The 22976-nt window shown below is 38.3% G+C and overlaps 1 protein-coding gene and 1 non-coding gene across 2 annotated transcripts in view; both read left to right on the top strand.

Moving 5' to 3' along the window:
- The window catches only part of FTCDNL1 (formiminotransferase cyclodeaminase N-terminal like), a 387434-nt gene that overhangs the window by 326513 nt on the left and 37945 nt on the right, over positions 1–22976 (top strand). The gene's annotated exons all lie outside the window — the stretch shown is intronic.
- On the top strand, positions 20500–20606 carry LOC146396075 (U6 spliceosomal RNA). Its single transcript, XR_014830655.1, has one exon. It is a non-coding gene; the product is annotated as a U6 spliceosomal RNA (small nuclear RNA).

Genomic DNA, 22976 nt, shown 5'->3' with positions numbered 1-22976 from the left:
ATATGACTTGGCCACTGTGCCATACAGCAGAAATTGACACAACACTATAATTCAACAATATCCTAATAAAAAAGTTTTTCGCAAATACCTGTTAGGACAAATACAGTTATGAAAGCTCATGTTAAAAAAAACTCAAAAGTTTACCACATGCCAGAATCTTCAAGGAATTTCCACAAATCTATGGGACAGAATTCACAAACATGGTAGACTTTCCACTCTGTCCCACTTTTGTGTTAGAATACCATGTTTGGCGAATGAAGAAGTAGAAGAATATTATTGTTAATCTCTCTTCAGTGGTACAAAATATAGTTCTTTCAGGAAAAAAAAAAAAGGCAGGAACTACTTCCCTACAACCAAAACATTTCAAAGACCTAAGCTAAGTTTTACTTCCCTCCCACGTCAGTGACCATTACATCCATTCAGAGACCATTAGATGGTTTTTATAAAAACAGGACATGATTATGGTGCATTACTCTCTGAGAATAATGTCCCTTTAGATGACATATACCAACAGGGTCAAGGAATGGTGTGTGCTATAAGACTACAACAGCCAATGTGGTGACCTCTAGTCACATGCGACCGTTTACATTTAATTTTAATGAAAAGTATACAAAGTTAAAACTTTAGCTTCTGAGTCATACTAAGTATATTTCCAGTACCCAATGGTTGCATGTGATGAGTAGCTATTGTGCTCACAGTGCATATTCCATCATCAGAGGAAATTCTATTAGACAGTACCACTCTAAGATAAAAAATCTTCAATAAAATTTGAAATAAGGAATATTAATAATATCAATTTTATAAGATTTTTAAAGCCCACCAAGCAGGGACCACCAGGAATACATCTGAAGCCAATGTCCGTTAAGATTTGTGCATAAAGAATAAGGTACTTCAGAGGAACTCAGGGACCTTTCAACAGGGAGTAGTGAAAGAAGGGTACTTGCAGCATATGGTGGCTTGGATTAGTCAAAGAACAGCCTTGACAGGGTAAGTTTCTGGAACAGTCTATGGGCTTTGAACACATGAGTCTGTGCAGAGACTGCTAGATCACTTTGTCCGTGATCTTATCTCAGAACATATGGGTTTGAATGAGCTCGTGTCAAAAACGTTTGCACCTAGATACTCTGTGGTGCACATGGTGCTTTGGTGCAGTTTATTTTGCAGTTTTAAAAGTGTCTCAGTTCTCAGAATCTCCTTCCTCCACTCCAGCCTAGTTACCAGTAAGGGCATTTTTCACTTTCTTGAGGAGAGATCATTTTCTTTGGGGAATATGATCAATTTAGTTCTGACCTATGTTGAAAGTGTAGTCCCTAACAGGAGTTCCCGCCATGGCTCAGTGGTTAACTAATCTGACTAGCATACATGAGGATGCAGGTTCGATCCCCAGCCTTGCTCAGTGGGTTAAGGGTCTGGTGTTGCCATGAGCTGTGGTGTAGGTCGAAGATGCAACTTGGATCCTGCTTTTCTGTGGCTGGCTGTGGTGCAGGCCAGAGGCTATAGCTCCAGTTCAACCCCTAGCCTGGGAACCATCATATGCTGCTGGTGTGGCCCTTAAAAAAAGCAAAAAAAAAAAAAAAAAAAAAAAAGTATAGTCCCTAACAAACTTTTAGTTAAAAGATGAATGAGGTTTGAGGATCTAATGTACAGCATGGTGACTCTAGTTTATAACACTGTATAGTATATTTGAAATTTGCTAAGAAAATCAACTATATTTCAAAAGAAAAAAAAGAAGGAAAGAAATTTGCTAAAAGACTAAGAGGGCAGGGAGATCTCAAGTGTTCTCACTAAGAAACAAAGACAAAAACAAAACCATGTGAGGTGGTAAGTGTGTTAATTAACTTCATTGTGGTAATCATTTCACACTGATATATGTATATGTACAGTGGTGTATGTACATCATATCATTACATTGTACAGTTTAAAGATGCCCAGTTTTGTCAGTTATGTCTCAATTTTTATTTAAAAAATTTTTTTGTGTGTGTGCTTTTTTTAGGGACGTACCTGAGGCATATGAAAGTTCCCAGGCTAGGGGTCTAATCGGAGCTGCAGCTGCTGGCCTATACCACAGCCACAGCTACGCAGGATCCTAGCTGCATCTGTGACCTACACCACAGCTCATGGCAATGCCAGGTTCTTAACCCACTGAAGGAGGCCAGCGGCTCATATCCACATCCTCATGGATCCTAGCTGGGATTGTTAACTGCTGAGCCACGAAGAGAACTCCCATGTCTCAATTTTTAAAAAAGATAAGTATAACAAAAAATAATTAAAATAAAATAATAAAAAAGAAAGATAGGTTCTGAATCTATTAAAAAGAATTGAACATTTGTAATGGTAGTTGTTTTGATAACTGTAGGCATTATACTTTCTAGCTATGTATGCTGAATAATTATTTATTGAAACATTTAGTATGACAGTGACTGTGCAGCAGTGTTCAAGACTCTGGAGATTATGCACTTGGCAACCACAACAGATATGGATACAAGGATTATTATTACTGGTTGAAACATGTCCCAAATGTCCCACAAACTATTTAGGTCTTCCTTAGATGATCAAGTGTTTTTCTCTTTAATTTGGATGTGAGTTGTTTAGCTTTGCCAGAAACTAAAGAAGTGGTCCAGTATCTGGAAACTATCAAGGGTAAGGGTGTTGGCATGAATGAGGGAGTAGCACCAGCAAGGGAGAATGAGAGAGCTTAGAGGATAGAGAACAAACATATAAAGAAGCATAAGACTAGTGGTTTCTGGCCCTTGGTTTGGTGGGGAGGGATGGTTTTGAACCAAATCTGTCTACTTTATGCAGCTATATGCTTATTCCAAGGATCCTGAGCTTGCTAGCTATTCCCACGAACCATCTGCTTCTGGAGATTCTTCAGCTGAATGTTTCCATTAAGTGTAGCTTAAAAAAATTTTAATGCTGGAGAATGGATGATATTTTATCTGGAAGACGTATCATTGGAATCTTACTGCTATGTTAGATGTTAATGGTACAAGATAAGTTCTTTTCTGATGAGGTTTAAGTGAAATCTTTATCTGATGGTATTTCCAAAATACTAATCACCTGGTGTGATATGTTGAAGCTGATTATGTAGCTGGCAAGGAAGGCTGTCATAACTTTTGGTGATGAGAATGAATATTTCATGATAATTTATTATATTACACCACAGTATTTGAATGGAAGAGAGTAGAATTCTCTTTTGAGGTATCACAAAAAAATTAACCTGTAGAGATTGTCTACTTCTGAGGAAGAGGAACATCTAAATAGTGAGGACAGTGATAACTATCAAGGGTTTTAATTTATCCAAAAATATGTACTATGAAAATCACTGATTGACATTTGATATGTAAAATGATGAAATCTCTGTGTAAGTTGCTGTTGTATCTGCATATATATACACATCTACATCATATCTGTATGTTTTCTATAATATGAAGAGTACACAATAATCAATACATATTGAAACATATCTTATTTATATATAATTAAAACAGAAATGCTGGGGAGTTCCCGTCGTGGCGCAGTGGTTAATGAATCCGACTAGGAACCATGAGGTTGCGGGTTTGATCCCTAGCCTTGCTCAGTGGGTTAACGATCCCGCGTTGCCGTGAGCTGTGGTGTAGGTTGCAGATGCGGCTCAGATCCCGTGTTGCTGTGGCTCTGGCGTAGGCCGGTGGCTACAGCTCCAATTCGACCCCTAGCCTGGGAACTTCCATATGCCGCGGGAGCGGCCCTAGAAATGGCAAAAAGACAAAAAAAAAAAAAAAAAAAGAAAGAAAGAAATGCTGGACTTCTCTGAATTTATCTGCTTAAAAGAATTTATCCTAACTTTAATAAAAACATTCTCACAATAATTTTGAGTTAATTTAAAATTGGCGAACAAATGGATTCATTCCTATTACCCTTCCTTTTATAAGGTAAAGGAGAAAATCTTCATGTTACCTGTATCTATTTAGGAAATGCAAAGATATTTCAGGAGTAAAGGCTATTATAACACTATTATTATTCTAAATTTGGTGACTACATTTAAAGATAAAATCAGAAAGAGTTGTCATAGGAGACAAGATATGCTTAAGTCAGGAAATAGTTGCAGGTAATAAGAAGTTTAAAACAGCAATTAATAAAGGTCATCATTAAGAACTTTAGCTTTTTCAAAAGTGAAGAGCTTTTCAAAATTATTTAAAATACGTGAAAAGCAAAGAAAGAATAATTTACTTTATTTAATAATTTAATTATCTAGAAACAGAATAATTTAGACATTTTTAACAGAAATAAAATCCATCTAGTTCACGCTTTTAAAAATATCATCCATGAACAATTTGCAGATAAAGATCTGTAAGTCTTTTTCTTTTTTGAATAAACCAATCAGTTTAAACAGCTTGGCCAAAATTTTTAGCACAGTTTTTCCAACTGCTTATTTATAGATATTCTAATCCCAAGCTAATAAAGTTTACTCTTCAGGAGAGATTTTCTGCACTTTTAAAATATGCTAAAAATCTGTCTTTTATTGTTTTTTTACTCTGACATAACCAGATATTTTTTTACTTTGGGAAAAAATTAGTCCTCTTTAAAAAAATTAGTAAACCAAAATATGTCCATTAGTGTTGTCCTTCACCATCACATATTTTTATTTTAGAAAGAAAACATGTTAAATTGAATATATTTGTACATTTTTTTAATCTCTTAATTGAAGACTACTCTACAATGTATTAAATGATAGCAAAGATACATTAAAATTATGTGCTCAAGTATCCAAGATTATTTCTTGGTAAACTCAAAATAGTATTATTTAAGATTTTAAACTGAGGGTCTTGACAAATCTTATGATTTATAGCTTTATATAAATTTATCTTTCATAAAGCCTCTACCTATTGTGATATAATATGCTTAAATATATAATTTTCATTTTTATAATCTTAAAGGATTAACTAGCGAAACCAATAAAGGAAATTTAGGAAATCAAATTAGGTTTTTTATGAAAAATAAAGTCTGGTATAAACTAGAATAATGGTGGTAAAATCAGGGGGAAAACATAGTTTATAAACTTGATATATTTAAATCAGCTATTTGCCTAGGGAATCATTTTGATAGGACTATTACATGAAATTTTTTAAAATATAATTTTAAAATTTGTATACTTCTAAGCCAAAAATTTAAATATTATATATCGTATTTAAAAGCATTTCATTTTCCTTCTTATCCTGTTACCCAGAAACTAAGGCCACATAATTTGAGGTTTTTTTCAAGACTTAAATATATCAATGTTGTTTTAAAAAGTCAGCTGAAGGAGTTCCCATCGTGGCTCAGTGGAAACAAATCTGACTGCTATCCCTGAGGTTGCGGGTTCGGTCCCTGGCCTTGCTCAGTGGGTTGAGGATCCGGTGTTGCTGTAAGCTGTGGTGTAGGTCGAAGGCAAGGCTTGGATCTGGCATTGCTGTGGCTATGGTGTAGGCTGGCAGCTACAGCTCCGATTTGACCCCTAGCCTGGGAACTTCCATAAGCCTTGGGTGCAACCCTAAAAAAAAAAAAAAAAAAGTCAACTGGAGGAGTTCCCTCATAGCTCAGTGGATTAAGGATCTAGCCTTGTCACTGCTATGGTTTGGCTGTGGTGTGGGTTTTGACCTCTGGCCTGAGAACTTCTGCATATTGTGGGCACAGCCAAAAAAAAAAAAAAAAAAAAAATTACTCAACTGGAACAAGAATGTGTTCCATTAAACCTAATTTCTTTTTTTTTTCCCCCCTTGAGAATTTATTTCAAATACAATCCAAAATTTTGGGGGGTCACCCCTGTGGCATGTGGATTTCCCAGGTCAGGGATCAGGATTTCCCATCTTGGCGCAGCAGAAATGAATCCGACTAGGAACCGTGAGGTTGCAAGTTTGACCCCTGGCCTCACTCAGTGGGTTAAGGATCCAGCATTGCCGTGAACTGTGTTGTAGGTCGCAGATGCGGCTCAGATCTGGCGTTGCTGTGGCTGTGGCGTAGGCTGGCAGCTGTAGGTCTGATTCGACCCCTAGCCTGGGAATCTCCATATGCTGTGGATGCAGCTCTAGAAAAAGACAAAAAGACAAAAAAAAAAAAAAAAAAAAAAAACAGGCCAGGGATCAAACCCTCGCCACAGCAGTGACCCAAGCAGCTGCAGTGACAAAGCCAGAGCCTTAACCCACTGTGCCACAAGAGAACGCCATTAAACCAAATTTCTAACGTCTTTCCCTTTTGGTTAGCTCTATCCAAACTAAATATTCCTAGAGTGACACATAATGACAACTTTTTCAAATAATTAGTTTTTAAAGTTTCCAAGGAGATGGGACAAAATTAAATGAGAGAAAGCTGCTACAGACAAATATGGAAGAAGTCATTGTTACAGATTGGGTGAGAGAGAGAATCTGAAGGCTTTAAAACCCCAATCACTTAAGCATTCTTACAAGTCCAAGATGTAAGTGTAGACATGGTGATAGGACTTCTAGTTGAAAGTACAGTACCTGAATCTGCTATGAAGCTTTATTCTGCCCTCCTATCGTTAGAGATAATTCTCCTTTCTGGTTTAAGAGATTCACTGAAAATTGAGTGGTGAAGTCTTGCTTGAAGCCCCTTCATTTTCCCACAGAAGCTTCAAGTTCCTTTTTCTTTTTGGTAAAATGCAGGGCAGCCTGAAGAATAAGCCCATGATAAGTCTAAACTTTTAAATAAACTTTCCTCCAAAATCCTGGCTATTGGCAAATCTTTTAGGGAGACAATTTTAGAATCCTAATTGCATTTGGAAATTTCCCTATGTCAATTTAAAAAATAAAGACCAATAGATAGTTAAGATATTGTTTCCTTTTCTGTTCATATCCCAAGTTCCCCAAAGTGGCAGCTGTAATTACAAATTGTCTTTGATTAGATTATGTCATTTTGAAAGATGTACTTGAGTTAAAAGTATAATTCAAAAAATATTAAGAAATGAGATGCTGGAGTTCCCGTCATGGTACAGCAGAAACAAATCTGACTAGGAACCATGACGTTTCAGGTTCGATCCCTGGCCTTGCTCAGTGGGTTAAGGATCCGGTGTTGCTGTAAGCTGTGGTGAAGTCACAGATTCGGCTTGAATCTGGCGTTGCTGTGGCTGTGGTGTAGGCCGGCAGCTGTAGCTCCGATTAGACCCTTAGCCTGGGAACCTCCATATGCCTTGGGTGAGGCCCTAAAAAGCAAAAAAAAAAAAAAAAAAAAAAAAAGAAAAAGAAAAGAAATGAGATGTTTAACCCTAAAGACCAATGACTTAGATTGAGACCCACCCCATGTGCACTGCAAGAGTCAGTAAGAATAGTGTTTCTACAATCTCAGGTTTCTGAAATGTAAACACAGGCCAGCTACCAGTAGTGGTAAGACTGACAAACCCGTAACTCTGGGCAGATGAAACTGAATAAAATAGTTCTCGGGGGCACAAAGACAAGACTGAAGAAACCTTTATAAAAGTTTTGAAGGATGACTCAAGGCAAAGTTTGTCCAAAGGATACCAATCTGATGACAGCTTGAACTCCTCAGAAGCCCTTGGAGCCATCTCAATATGAATCCATTGGCCCTATGTCTGTCGTGGCTTCTGAGCCTTATTTGACTGATCCAATTCTAATAAATCAAAGACCTTTCTTCCTGGATAGCTAGAAAAGATCCATTCAGGAAAAAGTAGAGACAAAGATCAAATTTCTGCTCAAGCATATTGACATTGGAGATTTGCCACATAGGTTTATGCTCTAAATGTCCAATATTTGGATTGCAATGTGACAGAGGAGAAATCCATTTGGTCCAGGAGTAAATTATGTCCATAAATGGATGTAAAAATCAGGGTCCCCACATTCTGCTTTCCCGTCTACCTGAATATCAGTTACTGTGTCCTCTTGTTTTGAATTTGTCTTTTAGTCTTGGGTGGTATAAGATTCACCATATTTGACATAAGTGGAGGAAAGAATTGGGTAAATCTTAGTACCTCAACCTAAATAGTTGTGGAGTAATTATTTTTAGAGTCTGAGTACTATTGAAATTTACTCTTGAAAGAGCTGTTTTCACATGCCTGTGATCTACTTGGACCCTGGGACACATGGACTTGCCTCTGACTTACATGGGGAGTGAGGTCAGACATCTCCAGATTTTCAAGGTAAAAATGAGAAAGCAAACTACTCGCCTAACAGCATACAGATATCAGCAACTGCCTAAGCCAGTTACATGTTGCATGTCTGAGCTGGCTGACTTTCAGAGCGGAGTTTTTGGCATCCTTGACCGATCCATTCCAGATGGCTCAATGGTTAACGTTACCTCTACACTGCTGCACTGAGGGTCAGACTAGGGGATTCCAGTCCTATTTCCTCTTCACTTCCTGTGACTTTGAAGTTATTAAGCCTAGGGGGAAGAATGGAGGATTTGAGAGCCAGAGCTTGTTGCGGTGATATAAAATATTTTCTAATTATAGGAAGGCATTTTCGAGGATGAATCTATGCAACATGAAGCAAAGTAGAAAAAGGATCATTTATTTGGTCACCATAATGAGCTGCATCAGTTATTTCAAGCGCTCCTACTTGTCTACCTGATATCCTTTTTCCTCCCTTCCTCCTTGTCAATGGAGAGTTGATTTTATTGGGGGAAGCAAAATACCGAACAAAAAGGAAGTTGATTTTTCAAGCTACTCTTTCAACTAGCAGTGGTCTATGTGAGACAGATCTGGCCATTCAGATATAAGCAGAATTCTACTGGCAGAGCTTCTAGGGACACTGTGTTTTCCTTGTTAAAAAGGGACACTCTGAGCTGGCATGCACTTTTTCTTCCAGCTAAGACCACAGATATGATGCCAAGAGATGGACCATTGCCTTGTAATCATGGAAATCAAACACCATGGAAGGTGGAGCAGAAAACTAGGAGCCTCAATCTTTGTTGATTTCTTCAATGCCTGCAGTGCTTCCTTCTGGACTTCTAATACGTTTGAGAAACAAAACTTCATTGTTTAAGCCACTGTTAGTGGGTTTCTGTTAAATTTAGCCAAACGCAACTCTAATTGGATTAATTATCTTCAAAATTTTCAATTCTATGAAAGTTAATCCATTGTCAGTGTTGAAATGCTATCAAGGACAAAGCGTAGGATCTTGACCTTGCTTTGTGTGGTGTAGACAGTAAAGAGCAGGATAGTACCGGATTGATCAATGCGATGGTTCAGGTCCTCTTACTCTTCATCAGCTCATTAGCTGCAGTTTCAAGATTCCTAGTGGGCTACTGAGAAGGGCATTTATTTATTATGATGGAATTTGGCCCATTAAGGAGCCTGGTTGGCTAAACACAATCCAGGATTTACATGTTTAATACAAATGGTTTCAAAAAAACTTGGGGGGAAAGTAGAAAAATTTGGTGCTCAGAATTAGTCCATTGCCCCAAGGGTGTTCCCACATCTTGCTGTTATCTATGAGTTAACCATTTCATATAAAAGAAAACATTTTTTAAAGTTTTAATTACCCATTCCTTTTTCTCTACTCAGCTTTATAAACAAATTCTATTGAAACCATGTTTATGATGAGTAATTCTTTAAAAATTTTCTCTTTAAAGCCTTTTGCCATTAATATTTCAGTTTATTAAAAATGCATTATGCTTTAATCCTTTGTTAAATGTACAACAGAATTAAACAGCATATAATATTGAAGTTGGAAGTTTTTGGAATTGGATGGTTGGGCTTACAATTGATGGTTTATTAATGTAAACCTAGTAGGGGGTAAGCCAACAAACATTTCATGTTCTGATGTTTGCAAAAGAGATCAAATTTACAAGGGCATTATTTTTTTCCTACTGAATTCCTAAACGTTACTATTAAAAGACATAGAATATGTGTAATACAAACATGTGTATCCCAAGGGACAGTTCAAAAAGATTGCTAAACATGGAAAGTTTATGGAAGAATCCAAAATCAAATTAATATCCCAGAGCTTGGATACTAACTTGGATTTTTGGAAATGTTTTCCCAGATTAAAAAGGAGTTTTGGTGTGGGGCCCCATATGGAAAACATGCATAATTTATTTAAAAGACCAAAGCAAAAGTGAATTCACAGTTTGAAATCTGGTAATTATGCTATAATTAAAGGACTAGTTTGTTTTTTGTTTTAAAATTATTGTCTTCGGAGTTTCCACCCACCCCTCTTCCCGCTATTCAGGGATTCAAAAGTTTAGGCAGAATTTTCTTCATAGAACTGAAAGTTTTTATCTCTTCAATTCAGTACAGTAAGGAAAATCTTTCTCTCCCTTCATTTTGACTCTCCACTTTATAGATTGTATTTAAATAAGGCCACAAAAATTGAAGAAACAGGTTTGGTTGGCTTCTTGAGTAAATGAATCAGTTCATTACTTGATCATTATTTGAAATCATTCATTGAGAAATATTTCCTGTACTACTTTTGTATGTTGGCTCCAATGTTTATGCACTGAGGATCCAATCCTTGACTCCAGGAGCTTTATAGTCGTGGGTCTATAAGGATTCCAAAATACTTCATCAATCATACAACCCATCTGAAGCAGCAAATAGATCTTCAGCAAAGACTAAACCCTCAGATTATCTTCTCCCTCACATTTTATTAAATGACAAGCAAACAAAAATGCAGTTATGTGAAGGAGGAATAGGAAAATTTTTCCCAATATCTAAAAATTCTGTGTAATAGATTCCAATGATTAAACACATATTTTAAAATTCTTCCACAACCATAAAGAAATGGAAGCAATTATATATTCAAATGTAAAAACTAGTTTTGGGGATAAATATCCAAGACTCAAGAAAGATTAGATCATATACAGTTGTGGTAGTGACTGAATTTGGGTTTCCACCCTCCTTTTTCTCTCTCTCTTCTGTACGTGTACTCAAATCATACAGTGATTCTTTATCTATGAGAGTAGGTATTCTTTAAATGTCCACACAAGTAAATTATACCTAGTTTATATACTTTATATATTCATTCTTTTGACATAAATCCTGAAAGAATTTCTTTTCAGAAAACCAAACCAAGAATATATTTTTCTGTGGTCACTGTTCCCAAAATCTATTTGATGGAAGGCACTGTGAATGAACGTCCCCTCTAATTGTTCAAAGTTGAGTACAAAAGCACAGTGCATGAGGAAAAATTCTGATTATTGAGCATAGGATAGTACAGTTGAGCGATCAAGCAAAATATAACATAAACAATTTTAGTCTGCTACATATTTTGCATAATCATCTTTGTACTGCATACTAGTTAGACTTAAATGTATAAACAGTTCATATAAAGGACAGTAGTTAGTATTTAAAAAAGCCAAACCTAGCATTTGGTGGGTTAGCTGAGACTATGGAGGAAGACCAGGACCTAAGTGATGGATATTGGAGACTACCCTGAGGTTCCTATGGGGACCTCTAGGCTTGGTCTCCCCGTGGAGTGTACATTCCCTCTTCTTTGGCTGAGAGCTTGGAGGGAGCTGATGTTTCCATGGTTGCTAGTTGGAAGGTTCCACCAAACTGGTTACACTGGACTGAGGGGAAGGCAACCCCATTCTCTTTCTCTTTCAAACAGAGAGAGTCTGACAACTGCTCTAGGACAGCACAGTTTTCCTGTATGGCCCCTAATGGCTCAGTTCAGAGTGAGCACTTGAAACATTTTTGCTGAAGATTTGAATGACTGCAGAATTGCTTCTTTTCATGGAGTAGCAAATTATCCTGAGCAGCGCAGTCTCAAGGTCCAGACAGGAACCTAAGGAGAAAAGGGAAATGAAGCCATTATCCATCTGGCCTCAGCCACAAGACAGAGCCTGAGTGCTAAAACTTTTATCTCTTTGTGCCCCTTCACCGTACCCATGTGGAGTTGAAAAGGTTGTCTGTCAAATTGCTTCCTCCTAGACTACCCCAAAGTCCTCTCCCTGAAAGAACAGACCACCTATCTGTATCCAAACAAGGGAAAAGGATTCCTGGGGGAAGGTGGGGGTCAGGACTTGAGATGAGAGCCCAGGGTTAGGCTGGGATTGTACTGAGGATCAGGTGAGGGCTCTGCCAAAAAAAAACACTTAAGTTGAGAGGAGGCCAGAAGGGAGATAAGGGACATAGCAAATGAAGAAGGGAACAAAGGGAAGATGAAGGAGAATTTAAGAGATCAAGAAAAAAAAAGGACGTTACTGTTGTGGCTTAGCGGTAACAAACCCAACTAGTATCCACAAAGATTTGGGTTCGGTCCCTGGCCTTGCTCAGTGGGTTGGGGATCCAGCATTCCCACGAGCTGTGGTGTAGGTGGAAGATGTAGCTCAGATCCAGTGTTGGTGTGGCGATGGTGTAGGCCAGCAGCTGCAGCTCCAATTCGACCCCTAGGCTGGGAACTTACACGTGCCACAGGTGAGGCCCTTAAAAAAAAAAGAAGAAAGAAGAAGAAACAAAAAAACAAAAAGTGCAGCAAGAGACAAAAGCAAGGAGTGAGGGAATGGATGTGGGGAAGGCATGGACAAAGGAGATGAGAACTAGGAAAGGGAGGAAAACAGGAGATTCTGAAACAGGTCAGTCCTAGCTTATGAGTAGCAAGAGAAGGTGTCCTCAGAGTCTATGATGTAGGTATCTGTTTGAATGAAATTATTATTGCATTTGACCTTGCCCTCTTCATATGACTACACTTTGCTCTCATTATATTACTTTAATAATATAAAAATAGGAGTTCCCATCGTGGCGCGGTGGTTAACGAATCCTACTAGGAACCATGAGGTTGCAGGTTCGATCCCTGGCCTTGCTCAGTGGGTTAACGATCCCGCGTTGCCGTGAGCTGTGGTGTAGGTCGCAGACGAGGCTCGGATCCCGCGTTGCTGTGGCTCTGGCGTAGGCCGGTGGCTACAGCTCCAATTCGACCCCTAGCCTGGGAACCTCCATATGCCGCAGGAGTGGCCCAAAGAAATAGCAAAAAGACAAAATAATAATAATAATAATATAAAAATAATTGGAACTTAAATCATTTTTAAAGCTTTTTTTTTTGGTCTTTTTTGCCTTTTTCTAGGGCCGCTTCTGCGGCATTTGGAAGTTCCCAGGCTAGGGGTCTAATGAGAGCTGTAGCCGCCAGCCTAGGCACCAGCCACAGCAGCGCGGGATCCAAGCCACATCTGCGACCTACACCACAGCTCATGGCAACGCTGGATCCTTAACCCACTGAGCAAGGCCAGGAATCAAACCTGCAACCTCATGGCTCCTCATCAGATTCGTTAACCACTGAGCCACGACGGGAATTCCAAAGCTGATTTTTAGCTCTCCTACATTTTCTGAATGGTTTTGCTTTCCTGTCAGTTGCAGATTAGATTTTAAAAGCTATGTAAAGCAACCGTTTAGGTCCTGCTGAAGCTTTAAAAAAAAAAAAAAAAGAAGCAAAAAAACTAAACTAAAATACCCTACAAAAATATTTCCCACATCTGGTGGATCCAATTACATTTCTAGGTGCAGAAATATACATATTTTATAAGCACATGTTGACAGTCTTTGCCATTTATCAAGCGTTTTTAAAAAAACAACACTGGTGATATTGTACTATAATGTTTATATTATAAATGGGGCATTAACAAAGAGATTCCAAGTTGAAATTAAGAGCCCTTTCAGACTGAAACTAGAAAGGATCAAATTGTAAAAGATGAGCTGAGTCATTGATAACACAGACCCAAAAGAAGTCAGTAAATATGTGGTTAAAGAGCCTGCAAGATGTTTCCAGGTGGCTCGTTGGGTTAAGGATCCAGTGTTGTCTCTGCTGTGGCTTGGGTTGCTGCTATGGAACAGGTTTGATCCCTTGATTCCTGGCCCCAGGAATTTCTGCATGCCAACCAAAAAATGGAATCATCTTTCAATTTCTTTGGAGTCCTCTTGTGGCACAGTGGGTTGAGGATCTGGCATTGTCACTGCAGCAGCTTGGGTTTGATCCCTGGCCTGGGAACTTCTACATGCTGTGGTGCGGATGGCAAAAAATAATAATAATAATGATAAAAGCATGCAAAACACAAAGTGACCCAAGAAGGCAGGATTAAGTGTGATTACAATCAAGAAAGCTTAAGTCAAAACAATTTCATTGTATTTCATCTGAGTATGAATAAGTTAATATGGCATATTAATGCACCAAATCTTGCAAATTTGTATGTCCTAATAAAGATGAAGTTCCTATAGAGCCCTCCCAGGAGGTTCCTCTGGTTCCTCTCAGTTCTCTCAGGCATATTCAGAAATAATTTTTGTTTGAAATATACGTTCACAGGTACCCTTTCGGTTCGAAATTTAAAAGAGTCTCAGGATGGAGATCAGGACCTAGGTTCCAGGCCTGTGGGCAAAGACAGGCTCTTTATGCATTCTGGACTTTATTTCCCCATCTGTAGAATGGACATGTGGAGCTAAAATCACAAAGACACCTTCCAGAACTAATGACTCTCCCTCCTTCCTTTTTCTTTTCTGGACTTTTGGAGCTATTTCCCTTTCCTTACTGCCAACTTTTCTTTTATCCTATTATCTGCCTGTTATGAATGTATCTCATTAATTCAAAACAGAAGTGGCTGTTGAATATTAGATGAGTACTTGCAATGTGCCAAGGAGCACTTTGTCTGCTCTATTTTATTTAGTCTTCCCAGTAGATCAGTTTCATTGTTTCATAGCTATAAATATTCATTTAAATCATTTCCTATACAACAATATTCCATATTCTTAAATGTCCAAATGTTGCTAATTAATCTGTTTCCACTATTATAATATTAGATGGATAAATATTGGCATTGTATGTGTGTATATATAAACAATGTTGCAATAAATATATGTGCGTATATATATATATATGTGACATATATATATATATATATATGTATTTTTTTAATTCGACAAATGTTTGTGAACTGCCCGCTCTGTGCCAGGCATTAAGGTTATGGTGATGGTAAAAAAAATCCTATTTCTTGGCTTCAAGTACCTTATAGTGTATTGGAAAATATAAGTAAGTACACAAATATCACATGACAGAGTGAATATGTAATTTGGGTACAAAAGAGGAGTGATCAGGAAATGCTACCTGGAGTGGAGCCCTGAAAGATGAGAGACTACGGATAGAGATGTGTGGCAGAAGATTCCTGGAGAGGAGAAACAAAAGGTTTTACAGAAGCCGAAAGATCTATAGTAGGGCTAATATGTTTTACCAAGGGCTATTTGCAACCCACTAGTTATGAAATCAGTTCTTTTGGTTGTGGCCAGTGTTTTGTGGTAAATGAGATAGAATAAAACAGAATGGAAAATACCAGAGTGTATCACTGTAAGAAGGCTAAATCTTGCTTGAAAACTTTTGTTTCAATACATGTATGAATCAAGTCAAAAATACTTGAGAAACACTGAGCTAGAATGTTAAAAATGTGCAGGGGAGAGAGCTTAGGGAATGTCAAAGATGAGATCTGAGGTGAATCTTACTATATTCTGAAGACAGTGGGAGCCATTAAAGAGCAATTCAGGGATACTGTGATCATATCTGTGTTTTGGAAAGATCTCTCTAGAGAAAAGATAAAAGAAGAGCCGGGAGACTGCCCAGGTGGCTATTGCAATGAAGCACAAGAGATCAGTTTAGGCTGGACTAGGAGAGTGGCAATGGGGATGTAGAAAGAGCCTACTTAAGGTTGGCCCTCAATACACGGAGATTCCAGTCTGTACTCTTGTGTAATTTCCTCCTGCTGTAAACAGTGGGTGATATGTATAGCAGAAAAGGCAGAATGATAGAACTGCACTTGCGATGTTGACCGATAAGAAGGATGAGATGATACTGGGACTTGGAACTCTTGAGAGAGAGATGGACGTGATAGACCTGACATCTAATCTCAGTTTCAAAAGAGTTAAATCTGGAAGCTGACTTAAATTAAAAAATAGTGAGAACAAGACACCTAACAGAATAGCTTAAATGAAAAAGACTGGTATCGGTAAAGACTGGTGAGAGTGTAGAACAAGTGAAGGTATCATAGTCTGCTGGTAGAAACAAAAGTTGGCACAATCAGTTTGCAGATTTGGTTGGCAGTATCTACTAAAGCTTATCATATGCAAATCTTTGCTATTCTTCTCCTTGATCCTCCTCTTCCCCAAAGAGAAAAGCATGTATTTGTCTTCAAGGACACGGATAAGAATTTTCAAAGCAGCCTCATTCATAATAATAAAAAAACTGAGAGCAATTTGAAATTCATCAATAGTAGAATGAAAAAATTATGTTTATACATTAAAATATACTACCTCTCTTCCCATTAATTGTAATTTTTCAAAGATCAACTGACCACATGGAGTTCCTGTCATGGCTCAGTGGTTAACAAATCCGACTAGGAACCATGAGATTTCGGGTTTGATCCCTGGCCTTGCTCAGTGGGTTAAGGATCTGGTGTTGCCATGAGCTGTGGTGAAGTCACAGACATGGCTTGAATCTGGCATTGCTGTGGCTGTGGTGTAGGCCGGCGGCTGTAGCTCCGATCAGACCCTTAGCCTGGGAACCTCCATATGCCGCAGGTGCAGCCCTGGAAAAGGCAAAAAGAAAAAAAAAAAGAAAAAAAAAGATCAACTGACCACAGTACAACAACCTGTGGTGCCTTTTAGCATGGAACAGCAAAGTGTTACATTTTCTTTAATATCAAGGCTACAGGATTACTCTTCCATTTCTTTCGATGAGCTAATTTTGCCATAAAAAAGTCATTTTATTGTGGTCCTTATCAGTGTACACTTTTTGTTGGAAGAGAGCCTGCAATTCAGTGAAGCAAGGTGAGGATTAGAGGGTCGTTCACACAAGCAGAAGAAGAGGCTCCATTTAAATAGAAGAGATAGGGCTGTGCCTTTGCTGAGCCTGGAACTATGGTCCTGAGCAGAAAAGGCTTTTAAGACAAACATTTTAAATATGTATTCTCGTTGCATGCATTAAAGGCCTCAGTCAGGGTAGATGCTCTCATTGAATCAAGTAGGTTTTGAAAACAGAAATCTCTGGGGGGAAAAGCATGAACTTGTTCTTTGTTCTTTCTTTACTGTAAATATTAATTGGTTTCACTCTTCATCTGTAAAACAACAGAGTAATGTGGCATCTTCAACCAGATCGAGGTCACATATGTAGTCTGTGTTGAAATAAGCCTGGTTTACAGGTTACTTGTAATGATCTCACTTTGTGCCACAAATTCTTTGAGTCTAAAGGCAATGTCTTGTCTTTGTTTTTAATGATTTATTTATTTTTTTTGTCTTTTGTCTTTTTAGGGCCGCACCCTCAGCATATGGAGGTTCCCAGGCTAGGGGTCTAATTGGAGCTGTAGCCACCAGCCTATGCCACAGCAACGCCAGATCCTTAACCCACTGAGCAAGGCCAGGGATCGAACCTGCAACCTCATGGTTCCTAGTTGGATTTGTTTCCGCTGCACCATGGCAGGAACTCCTTTAATTTTTTATTTTTTGGGTGTACTTGCAGCATGTGGAATTTCCCAGAACAGTGATCAAACTGGTACCATAGCTGCTACCCTTGCCACTGCATTGACAGCTCTGCATCCTTAACCTGTTACACCACAAGAGGACTCTGGGGCTATGTCTTGTCTTTGTAACACCCCATGGTCTTTTACAGAATGTCTAGCATAGTTTCATAAACTGCAGGCACTAAAGCTGTCACGTTAACCAATAAAGAAATACTTGCATTTTCAAGATTCCAAGGTAATTTTTTTAATTGGCTCTTATACACTGGTCTAGGTTTTAGTGACAGTGTAAGAACTGTTTGTAATTGATCTGTTAGGTGTCCAAAAGCACACTGACATACCTAAGAACCTTTGGAAAGTTTCTCGACCATTTTAAACATACTCAAATAAATCCAGCTTACACAGTTAAAGAAATGTTATACTGGAGTTCCCGTCGTGGTTCAGTGGTTAACGAATCCAACTAGAAACCATGGGGTTGTGGGTTCGATTCCCTGGCCTTGCTCAGCGGGTTGAGGATCCGGCGTTGCCATGAGCTGTGGTGTAGGTCACAGACACGGCTTGGATCCCGTGTTGCTGTGGCTGTGGCGTAAGCTGGTGGCTACAGCTCTGATTGGATCCCTGGCCTGGGAACCTCCATATGCCATGGGTGTGGCCCTGGAAAAAGACACACCCACAAAAAAATGTTATACTATCTCTTGCAAAAACAAGGGTTAATCTTTTTTTGTTTGTTTTTTGTTTTTTATTTTTTTAATTTATTTTATGTTTTTTATTACTCAATGAATTTATTACATTTATAGTTGTACAATGATCATCACAATCCAGTTTTACAGTATTTCATTCCCACACCCCCAGCGCATCCCTCCACCCCCTAACCTCTCTTCTTAGGAAACCATAAGTTTTTCAAAGTCTGTGAGTCAGTATCTGTTCTGCAAAGAAGTTCCTTGTGTCCTTTTTGCAGATTCCACATGTAAGTGAACAAGGGTTAATCTTACAACCATAATAGAGAATGAAAGAAGCAGGCACAAAGATGATACCTTTTACAGGAAGGCCGAATGGATAAAACTAATCTGTGGTGTGGGAGATCAGAATAGTGGTTACCTTTGATGGATGCCAATAATGGGTCAAAAATGTCCTAGGAGTTGAAAATGTTCTATTTCTTGATCCGGGAGGTGATTACATGAGCGTGTTCACTGTGTGAAAAATCATTAGGCTTTAGATTTGTGATTTTGAATTGTGAAATATGTTTTAGTTCAGTTTTTTTACAAAGTAGGAAGTCAACAAAGATTGATTGTTGTCATAGAATAAATTCTAGCAGAAATACAATTTCTGGTTCCATAGACAGGCACCTCAAGTGCCCTGAGTTGAGTTTTTCCTACACTTCAGTGGCTTAGTATCCAGGCAAAACATCTCATATTTTATTTCATATTATTTTTATTCTCTTTATCCCTCATCTTCCTCTCTCCCAGGTACCCATCTTAATGCATTTAATACCCTTTAAATTCACTGTCTACTCTTTTATGTAGAAATATGATCAACTGTATTTTAATAACAAAAATTTTCAAATCAAAAAAATATTTGTATCTAAGAGTTCTCTGGTGGCACAGTGGGTTAAGGATCTGGTATTGTCACTGATGTGGTTTGATCCTTGACCTGGGAACTTCCACATGCCACAGGTATAGGCAAAAAAAAGAAATATATGTATCTCTGAAGAATTCATAGTGATGTTACATAGATGTATATGCACTTTTAAGATATACAAGTGATGCTGTGCTAAAAATCTCATTTTGTTTCTTACATGTTAGGTTTAAATACTCTGGATTTGAGATAAATCATGTTATGTGAAAATATAGCTGATTTGTTATAATTCCTACATAGCACTCTACTGTATGCATGCATTTTATTCATTGCCCTAATAACGGGCCTCTATGTTGCCACCCACTCCTCACAACCACAAATTGCACAGGTTTCCTCATGGATCTGTGTGTGAGTTAATAAAATGCATTGTACAGGCTTTTCACCTTTATCATCAATCCCCGCCCCCCCCAGCAGGGATTCAATCACATTCCCATCAGGTTTTATAATTCTTTTTGTCTTTTTCTCCAATCTTATAAGCAACAAAATGTCATTACATCTTAATTTGTATTTAAAGATAACTAAAGGAGTTCCCTGATGGCTCATTGGGTTAAGGATTTGATGTTGTCACTGCTGTGGCTCAGGTAACTACTGTGGTTCAGATTTAATCTCTGACCTGAGAACTTCTGCATGCTGTGGGTACAGCCATAAATAAATAAATAAAGGTTAGAAAAACAACTGATAATGAGTATTCTTCATATGTTTTTTGTTCATTTGTATTCTTCTTTGTCAACTGCTTGTTCATGCTTTTATTTTTTTATTTTTATATCTGAACCTGCAACAAATGGAAGTTCCTGGGTCAGGGGTCAAACCAGAGCTACAGCTGCGGCCTGCGCCATAGCCACTGCAACACCAGATCCAAGCTTCATTTGCAACCTAGCTGCAGCTTGCAGCAGCACCGGATCCTTAACCCACTGAGGGAGGCCAGGAATTGAACCTGCATCCTCATAGAGACAATGTCAGATCCTTAACCCACTGAGCCACAACGGGAACTTGTAATTCATTTTCTTCTGGGATTTTGTTTGTTTCTTCTTATTAACTGTTAGGAAATATTCATATATTAACAAAATTGACCTATGTTCATATATTGAAGATATTTTCCTCATGTTATTTTATCTTTTAACTTGTGTATTATGGTGCTGCTGGTGGTAATAGGGGAGTTTGTTTTGGTATTTTGCTTGTTGTTTGGTTTGGTTTGGTTTTGGGCTTGTAACTGCCCTTTTATGGTTTTTGGTTTGGAGGTAATAAAAAGAGCAAAAAAAATCTTCTAATTCAATTATATGTTAAGAGGTAAGGGAAATACTAGAGAGGACAACTGGGGTTAAGAGGAACATTAATCCTATCAAGGGACATCAGGGAAGAAAGTAAACAACCAAACCAAAGGGAATTGTATTTGCAAAACAAGTTTTTGATGCTAGAACCTACTTGGAATGTTTAAGATTAACCAAAATAGTGCTTGCTTCGGCAGCATCTGAACTAAAATTGGAACGATACAGAGAAGATTAGCATGGCCCCTGTTCAAAGATGATGTGCAATTTCGTGAAGTGTTCCATATTTTAGGGGGAAAAATGTTATTTGGACCACAGTATGAATTCAATAAATGGCAACAGTTGTTAGGACAAAAAAGAAGAAAAGATAAACCAAAATATACCCAAGATGTTGTTTTGATTGTGTATACCATCTACTCACCTCTTCCATGTCATGGTCTTGTTTGGCACTTTAGCCAGGGTGGGGTCCAGCTATTGTGACTTAGATCATGGGGCCTTTGTCATGTAGTGTCAAGAAAGCAGATGTGGCAGCCTGTTGGCCATTATTGACTGCCTAGCATTGGTGGGAATTTCAGACCACCAGGCTGCTAGCTTCTGCCATATGTCACATGGTAAAGAAAGCAGTGGTTCTTCTCTGGTCAGCGTAACAGCCGAAGAGGTACAGTCACTTCTTTTTCTAGACACCTTATTTAGAAATTCAAACCAAGCCTTATTCTAAAAGGGGATTCGAGATTGCTTACATGCAACTTAAAGTGCAAGATTAAAAGAGTAGATGAAGAAATTATGGAAAAGGAAAAATTAGAGTAGGACAAATAAGATAAAACCAGCAACAGCATTATTACATAAAATGCACACTTAAAAATTTAATACAGCTTGTGAAATAAGGGCAGGAATTCAAGCTGCCTGGCATCAAAAGCAAAAAAGAGTGAAACCTTTTCATGAAAGTTGTTCATGAAAATTACGATCACTGCTGATACTGAGTTCTGAGAGAAATTTCTCCACTGAGTAACCATAAAAAGAATAATGCCCCATAACCTAGTTGATGAGTCCCTCAGCAACATATAAACAGTGAGCAATGTAAGCCTTCCATGTGGGCAGTTAAGGGGAGTACTTGATATTTTTATACCCTTAATGCTCATACAAAAAGAATAGAAAATGTCAACCCTTTCTTGATTGAAAATTCTATTAGATAAAAAAGAAAGATGTTATGAATGTTCATAACATCGGGTTCAAAAATCCACAAGGGGGAGTTCCCTTCGTGGCTCAGAGGAAACCCATCTGACTAGCATCCATGAGGACACAGGTTCAATCCCTGGTCTTGCTCAGTTGGTTAAGTATCCAGTGATGCTGTGAGCTGTGCTGTAGCTGTGAGCTTTGGTGTAGGTCGGAGACGTGGCTCGAATCCCAAGTTGCTGTGGCTGTGGTGTAGGCCAGCAGCTGCAGCTCTGACTCAACCCCTAGCCTGGGAACATCCATATGCTGCCGGTATGGCCATAAAAAGACAAAAAGAGAGAGAGAGAGAGAGAGAGAGAGGGAAATTTTGTTTCCTTTGAATTCCTGTAGTCAATTTTTCAATGTTGCAGGGCAGGCTTGGATAGGAATTTTGTAGCAAAAAAAGGGACTTTCGCATTAAACCGTAATTTCTTGCTGGCTTTTTATTCCTAACCAATACAAACTATCCTTTTATAACTCTGCAGGGTACTTAATAAACAATATTTTATTGTAATAATGATTTGAACTACTCAGTTGATTTTTCCTCCCACATGACCGCTTTTCTCTTCCTTCTATTAAGAGTGGTTTTGTATGTGTTTTCAAATAAGATGATTGAGCAATAAGAGTGATGAAGAGGGTAGCTTAGAGGAAAAAGTTAACAGGAACTAAAGGGAGGAGGCGGCACCCATTTTTATGGCATCTTATTTTTTGTGCTGGTGCTCTTATAGACAGAAGTGAAGCGAATGCACACTTTATGGAACACAATCGGCCTGGGCAAAGACTGTCCTGTATTTGGAATGAGTCTTGGAAGCAGAACAGAGGTGTGTTTTTCATTATGCCACATTGGATTTTCGCATTCGAGAGTATAATTACCAAACCCAGCCCTCAAACCACTGCAAAAACATCACATGCTTCTTACACACATTTTTTCCCTTCAAACTAGCACTCAAGCGCCCACCAAGGGCCCTGCCCACAGTAGGGTTCGTTTAAAATTCTTTTCAAACACAGTTGTAACATGGCTCTCATCCACAAAACAAGTATTATCAGCAGTTAAATCATAGGATTATTCTTACATTACAGATAACTAGGTACATTTAATGTATAAAAATTATTACATTAAGACCCGGGGCCAGACTCTCTCTGTGTATAAAAGTGCCCTCCAGGAGTCAGGCTCTCAGCAATGCACCAGTATCTCTTTCAGGCTTATAATGAATCTGGGCTATAAACTTGAAGTTTAAAAGGTCAGTTCAGTTTGGAGTTTAACTTCAGTTTAATTTAAAGTTTAGAAGCAGTGCTAAGGAGAAACGAAGACAGAAGGAAATAGACCTTTTATGCTTCTTTTTTTCCCCTGAGAGCTCATTTGGGGTCAGTGAGACATTCTAAGTACCAGGCTCTCTTAGGGTCCCCCTTCCTCCTTGTACATTGTGTACCCATGATTCTCCTCCTCAC

The sequence above is a fragment of the Sus scrofa genome, chromosome 15, assembly GCF_054392235.1.
Source record: "Sus scrofa isolate SSC_HxYL_T2T_F1_AM1 chromosome 15, Sscrofa_HxYL_maternal_Yorkshire_Landrace_v2.0, whole genome shotgun sequence".
NCBI lineage: Eukaryota > Metazoa > Chordata > Mammalia > Artiodactyla > Suidae > Sus > Sus scrofa.
This window is presented reverse-complemented; position numbering and strand designations above follow the sequence as displayed.